Here is a 7,408-nt window from a genome sequence, read left to right as displayed (position 1 = left end):
AGCAAATAAAATCTCAATGATAATAATTAGGTACAAGGGAAACAGAAAAAACCTAGGGCAGCCTTCCTCTACCCCTCCAGGAAATAATTATGGCTGAGGAGGTAAAAATGAAATATGTGAAAAATGTCACAAGAGAAACACTTCAGTCTTTGCCGTTGGTGGGAAAGGTAGTTCCTTGAGGCTGGCCTACCAGATAACAAGGAGCTATACTATAATTGCCCAGTGTAAAATGGTAGTGACAAAGGGGGCACCTGGATTTGAACCAGGGACCTCTTGATCTGCAGTCAAATGCTCTACCCCTGAGCTATACCCCCAAGGTACTCATCTTTTTAAAATAAAGATACATTAATAATCGCAGTCATTCACAAGCTACACTCTGGCCACCGTGTCTCTTGTAGCTCCCCAGTAGCTACAGGTGTGGAGTTATGTAATGCACAACAGAGCAGCTCTTCTGTACAACCCCCTCCACACCTGCCCGCACCTGGCCAATTAAGCTGCAGCCTTAGCTTTTGGGAAAAGGAGAGTGGTGGGGTTAAATCCAGATGTAGACATAGCTTGAGGGCCTGGGTTTGGGCCCTGGGCCTGATTGTTCTGGAATGCAAAGAGCCCCTACTTGATAGTAATAGATGTTCCAATATTGAGCCATCAGTGCATTTCTGTTTTAAGTCCTTCTTGGTTATGTGGGATTGTACTCTCGGATAAGATTTTCTACTATTTTGTCTAGATTATTCTGAAATGAGATTGGACTATAGCTTTCTTTGTGGTATATGCTCTTGTAATTTATTTTTTATATCAGGATTATGTGAATTTCCTAGAATGATTTGGAGAGATGTAAAGCATTCTATATGCTGGAACATTCTACATAACATAGAATTACATATTTTTAACTAAAGATTAGCAGAAACTTGCCTGTAAGCCTCTGGGTGGGGTGCCTTTTGTGAGGAAGAGCTCCTTAATGATCTTTTAATGAATTCTGTCATTATTGGTCTATTTAAGTGCTCTGCTTCATCTTAGGTCACTTTCAGTAATTCATTTTCACTTAGAAAATGTAATAAAGTTGTACAAAGTATTTGCTCTTTCTTTCTCTCTCTCTTTCTTTCTTTCTTTTTTTCCTTTTTTTTTTTTTTTTTTCTTTCTTTCTTTAGATGGAGTTTTGCTCTTGTTGCCCAGGCTGGAGTGCAATCTCGCCTCACTGCAACCTCCACTTCCCAGGTTCAAGCGATTCTTCTGCCTCAGTCCCCTGAGTAGCTGGGATTACAGGCACCCACTACCATACCCAGCTAATTTTTGAATTTTTAGTACAGATAGCATTTTGCCATGTTGGTCAGGCTGGTCTCGAACTCCTGACCTCAGATGATCCACCTGCCTTGGCCTCCCAAAGTGCTGAGATTACAGGTGTGAGCCACTGCGCCCGGCCCATAGTATTCTCTTATAATCTGAAATTTTATTTAAGTATGTTCTATTTTTTTTTTCGTTATGTTGTTCATTTGTCTTTTTTTGGCTTAGACAACATGAAGATCCATTTATTTTTTGAGGTAAAAATTCAGATCCAACTTCAGTTACCCAAAGTTGATCAGTTGATCTCAGTAGTTGTTGCCTCTTGTATTTTGAAACTCTGTTAATAGATGCATACACATTTAAGATTGTTATGTTCTCTTGATGAATTGATCTTTTTATCATTATGAAATATTCCTCTTCGATGCATTAATTTTCCTTGTTCTGGTCTATTTAGTCTGTTACAAAAAAGACTTTTCATCTTTCTTTTGGTTAGTGTTTGTTTGGCATATACTTTTTCACTCTCTTAAACTATTCATCTTGTTATATTTAAAGTGGCATTCTTATGGATAGCTTATATTTCTTTGTTTAAGTGATTCTGCTGTGTCAGCCTCCCAAGTAGCTAGGACTACAGGTGTGAGTCACCATATCCAGCTAATTTTTTAAAAAATTATTTTTCATGGAGACAGAGCCTACCAGATAACGAGGAGCTATTCTATAATTGCCCAGTGTAAAACTGGTAGTGACAAAGGGGGCACCTGGATTTGAACCAGAGACCTCTTGATCTGCAGTCAAATGCTCTACCCCTGGGCTATACCCCCAGGGTACCCATCTTCTTTAAATAAAGATATATTAATAATCACAGTCATTCATTCATATGTCCTGGCCACCCTGTCTCCTGTAGCTCCCCAGGAGCTACAGGTGTGAAGTTATGTAATGCACAACAGAGCAGCTCTTCTGTACAACCCCCTCCACACCTGCCAGCACCCAGCCAATTAAGCTGCAGCCTTAGCTTTTTGGGAAAAGGAGAGTGGTGGGGTTAAATCCAGATGTAGACATAGCTTGAGGGCCTGGGTTTGGGCCCTGGGCCTGATTGTTCTGGAATGCAAAGAGCCCCTGCTAGCCTCGAACTCCTGGCCTCAGGTGTTCCTGCAGCCTCAGCCTCCCAAAGTGCTGAGCCACACTCCCAAAGTGCTGAGCCAGTATGCCCAGCTGCATTTGGTTTTATTTGTTCCAAATACTAGATTTTGTTCTTGTTTTCCTGACTTCATTGGGACTGCATTTTTTTTTTTTTATTTTTATGATCTCATTTTGTCTCTACCATGAGCTTATTAGCTATTCCTCTTTGTTTTATATTTTTTAGGGTTCCTCTAGAGATCGCAGTATCATCTTTAACTTATCACATTTTACCTTCAGATAATGTTTTACTACTTCTCTGATAGTGTAAGAATCTTACAACAGATTTCCATTTCCCTTGTTTTGTCCTTTGTGTTATTATTGTCATAGATTTTACTTCTATGTATATTATAAACCCAATACATTTATATTATTTTTGCATTACTTATCTTTATTTTTTCTTTTGTTTTAATTTTTTTAATTTAAAAGGAGACAGGATCTCATTATGTTGCCTAGGCTGGTCTTGAACTCCTGGCCTCAAGCGATATTCCTGCCTTGACTTCCCAAAATCCTGGGATTACAGGTGTGAGCCACTGTGCCCAGCTACATTAATTATCCTTTAAAGAGTTTTTAAAATGAGACAAAATTATATTACTCTACATATGTACCATTTCTGACACTTTTTATTACTTTGTGCAAATCCGGATTTTCATCTAGTATCATTTTTCTCTTTCCCTGAAGAAGCCTAGTCTACTTCCTATAAAGTAAGTCTATGGGTAACAAATTCTTTCAGCTTTTTGTTGGCCTGAAAAAATATTTACCTTCATTGATGAAAGATATTTTCACTGGGTGTAGAACTCATTGAATATAGAATTAGTAGTATTTTTAAAAAGATGTTCCTTTTCCCCTTTCTAGACTGCATGATTTCTGATAAGAAGTCTGCTTTCATTCCTCTGTGTTGGCTGTCTTTAATATTTATCATTAGCTTTCAGCAACTTTATCATGATGTGCTTTGGTTTTGTTTTCTTTATGATACTCATGCTTGGGATTTGTTGAGATGATCTGTGGATTTCTAATCTTCATCAAATTTGAAAACTTTTGGACCATTTATTAAAATTTTTTCTGTATTTCTCTCTGTTCTTTTCTTCAGAGACCACACACACACACACACACACACACACACACACACACCCTACACCACATTTTTTTTTTTTTTTTTTAAAGACAGGTCTTGCTCTGTCACCCATGCTGGAATGCAGTGGCATGATCATAGCTCACTGTAGCCTCAAACTCCTGGGCTCAAGCAATCCTCTCACCTCAGCCTCCCGAGTGGCTGGGACTATAGGGGCACACCACCACACCTGGCTAATGAAAAAAATTTTTTTGTAGATACTGGGTTTTGCTTATTACATAGGCTGGTCTTGAAATCCTGGCTTCAAACAATCCTCCCACCTTGGCCTCCCAAAGTGTTGGAATTACAGGCTTGAGCCACCATGCCCGGCCACATATATATGTATTAAACTGCTTGATATTGTCTCACAGCTCACTAAATCTATGCTTCTTTTTTTGTGACTTCTTCCTCTGTGTACTTCGTTTGGTAGCTGATATTACTATATCTTTAAGTTTAAAAATCTTTCCTTCTAAAAGATCTAATCCAGTTACTTTTCATCTCAGATATTGTATTTTTATCTATAGAAGTTATATTTGGGCCTTTTAAATATTTTTTGTTTCTTTCCTCATTATGTCCTTGTCTTCCTTTGCATTTTGAGCACATTTATAGGATTTATAATAGCTGTTTTTTTTATTTTTTTTTTTTTTGAGATAGAGTCTCACTCTGCCGCCGGGCTGGAGTGCAAGCTGGCCGGATCTCAGCTCACTTCAGGACACAATACAAAGACTCGCCATCCCCGGGTTCAAGCCATTCTCACTGGCTCAGCACTCCAGGGTACTGGGCTAAAGACGCCAAGCCACACACACGCCCAGCTAGTTTTTTATATTTTTTTAGTAGAGACGGGTTTCACCGTGTTAGCCAGAGATCAGTTCGATCTCACTACGCTCGTGATCCACCGTCTCAGCCGTCCCAAAGTGCTGGGATTACAGGCTTGAGCCACCGTGCCCAGCCAATAGCTGTTTTAAAGTGATTTTCTGCTAACTTCATCATCTCTCTCCTTTCTGCATCTGTTTTCCTCTGATTATGGCTCATATTTTCCTTTGTCTTTGTATTTTGTTTGTATGTGGGACGTTATGAATTTTGTGTTGTGAATGTAAAATTGGATGCTACATTTGGTTATATTCCTTTACAGAGTGCTGAATACTAGATTTAGCTGTATTCCTTTAAAGAGTATTGAATTTTGTTTTGGGATGCAATTAAGTAACTTAGCTGTCAACCTACTCCATTTGAGGCTTGCTTTTACATTTTGTTAGAGTGAGTCCAGAGTAGCCTTTATTCTGTACATTAGTCCCCTTTATCTATAGTTTCACTTTTCAAGGTTTCAGTTACCTGTGGTCAACCTTGGTCTGAAAATAGGTGATATAGCACAATAAAATATTTTGAGAGACAGTGAGAGAGAGGGAGACCACATTCATATAACTTTTATTAAAGTATACAGTTATTATTATTCTATTTTATTATTATTGTTAATCTCTTACTGTGCCACACTTATAAATTAAATTATTATTATTATTATAGGCATGTATGTATAAGAAAAAACAGTATAATTAAGATTTGATATTGTCTGTGGTTTCAGGCATCTACTAGGATTTTGGGATATATCCCAGCTAAGAGAAACTACAATATAATTTACCTTCACTTCTATGGCAAGAACCTTCTGATAACTTTGCTCAGTGACTTAGGTATGATGAGATCTCTCTACTCTCTTTGATTGGAACACGAATTCTTTCTGGTCCTGTGTGAACTCTAGGAGTTGTTTGCCTTGCTGCCTACTGGTGTATTTTGTTTTGTTTTGTTTTGTTTTGTTTTGTTTTGTTTCTTTTGGACTTAAGGATTTTCCTGTTGTCTAGACAGAATTTTAAGGTCCCTCCCAGCTCCCACCAAGATTTCTACCCCTGGGATATATGCACCATATAATCCTCTTCCTTTCCTTGTGGGTAAAACTTATGAACATGATGGGATTTCACTCTCATTATTAGGTTACACTATATCATAAAGGTAAAGGCATTTTGTGGATTAAGGTCTCTAATAAGTTGACTTTGATTAATCAAAAGGGAAGTTATCCTGGGTAGGTATGATCTAATCAGAGGAGCCCTTTAAAAGAAGGTCCTGGTCTTTCTTGAAGAGAGAGATCCTCCTTCTAGCTTTGAAACGGTGGGTTGCCATTTTCTGGAAGGACCATGTGGCTAGGACCTGAGGGCAACCCCTAAGTGCCTGGCCAACAGCCAGCAGGCAATAGGGACCTCAATCATATGGCCACAGAGAAATGAAATCTGCCCAAACCAGTGAGCCTGGAAAAGAGCCCTGAGCCTGAGCCTGGCTGCATCTAGATTTCAGCCTTACAAGGCTCTGAGGAGATGACCAGCTAAGATATTTCTGAACTCCTAACTGTCTCACTTGCACCTATGAGATTTTAATTTATGGAGGAGACTGAGAGACAACACAGAGAACAATGCCATTGAAAGAAGATGTTTATTACTTATATTATCCAACAGAAGGAGGCATGCCCCATCATGCAGAGCCACATGGGTGAAGCACCAGTTTTGGTCAGGAGACAGAAGTGACAGGAAAGCATAGGCCAGAACCTTTATTGGGGTTACCATGGGAAAAGTAAGGCAAAGCAGGGCCACCAGTTTAGGACTGGCTGGTTTGAATAATCCTGGTGAATCTTAGGGGCATAGAGGCTGCCCCTAGTTGTCTTGATACCTTGCCCTGGAGTAATTTAGAGTAGGGGAATATTGCCATGGTATGTTAGAGTTTGATAAGGATGGTTTGGAGGATGGGCTCTGGGTTGGTTAGTTTGCATATAGAAGGTGTGCTCCCAGGTGAGCCCTTTGCTGTCTAAGAATTGGCTAACCCTGAGAGGGGCAGTCTCTGCCCAGTCAGTGAAACCACAAATGCCAGAGCATCAAGAATACAGACATAAGAAAATACAGTTAACATAATTGGCCCTGTAATGAATGGAGGCTAAAGCGACAAAGAATCTAAGAAAGCACAGAATACCAACCCACAGAAACTGTGAGATAATAAGTTTGTGCTGCTGGGGCCTCTAAGGCTGTTTGTCATGAACCAATAGAAACAGTCCTCCAGGCACACTCATCCTTGTCATGGGACCTCTCTGCAGTTTCCCAGAACTTTTCATGCAGCTTCCTCCTCTTTGGTACTTTCACCTACAAACTCTAGCTTCCCTGACCTCCTTGAACTCTTAGTTTTGTCTCTTCAACTCAGTGAGACCCCTGGGGACTGTGTTGATTCCCTGTCCCTTCACTGCAGACCACAGGCAGTAAGCTGGGGTATTGCAGGGCTTGGTCATTGTAGGGCCATTGTTTTCCTTCTCACTGCTCTCCTCTGCTTATTGTTTAGTGTCTGAAAACCATTGTTTTATTTATTTTGCCCAGTTATCTCATTGCTTATGGCAAGGAGGCAATTCCCATAGTAGTTAGCTTTTCATGGGTGGATGCAAAATCCATAAACCCAAAACCATTTAACAGTCAAGTTCGCTACTCCTGAGCCATATAGACAAGGGCAGCCAGAGAGAAAGGTTGGGTTACTCACAAAGTGAAGCCCATCAGACTAACAGCAGATCTCTCGGCAGAAACTCTACAAGCCGGAAGAGAGTGGGGGCCAATATTCGACATTCTTAAAGAAAAGGATTTTCAACCCAGAATTTCATATCCAGCCAAACTAAGTTTCATAAGTGAAGGAGAAATAAAATCCTTTACAGATAAGCAAATGCTTAGAGATTTTGTCACCACCAGGCCTGTCTTACAAGAGACCCTGAAGGAAGCACTAAACATGGAAAGGAACAACTGGTACCAGCCATTGCAAAAACATGCCAAAATGTAA

General features: G+C 39.8%; 1 non-coding gene across 1 annotated transcript; it reads right to left on the bottom strand.

Annotated features, from left to right (window-relative positions):
• Positions 1 to 242: 242 nt before the first annotated feature.
• TRNAC-GCA (transfer RNA cysteine (anticodon GCA)) lies at positions 243 to 314 on the bottom strand. Its single transcript has one exon. It is a non-coding gene; the product is annotated as a tRNA-Cys (tRNA).
• Between the last annotated feature and the right edge of the window lie 7,094 nt (positions 315 to 7,408).

The sequence above is a fragment of the Rhinopithecus bieti genome, unplaced genomic scaffold (genome assembly GCF_001698545.2).
Source record: "Rhinopithecus bieti isolate Rb0 unplaced genomic scaffold, ASM169854v2 scaffold_64120, whole genome shotgun sequence".
Taxonomy (NCBI): Eukaryota; Metazoa; Chordata; class Mammalia; order Primates; family Cercopithecidae; genus Rhinopithecus; species Rhinopithecus bieti.
The sequence above is the reverse complement of the archived record's forward strand: the minus strand, read 5'-3'. Positions and strand labels throughout refer to the sequence as shown.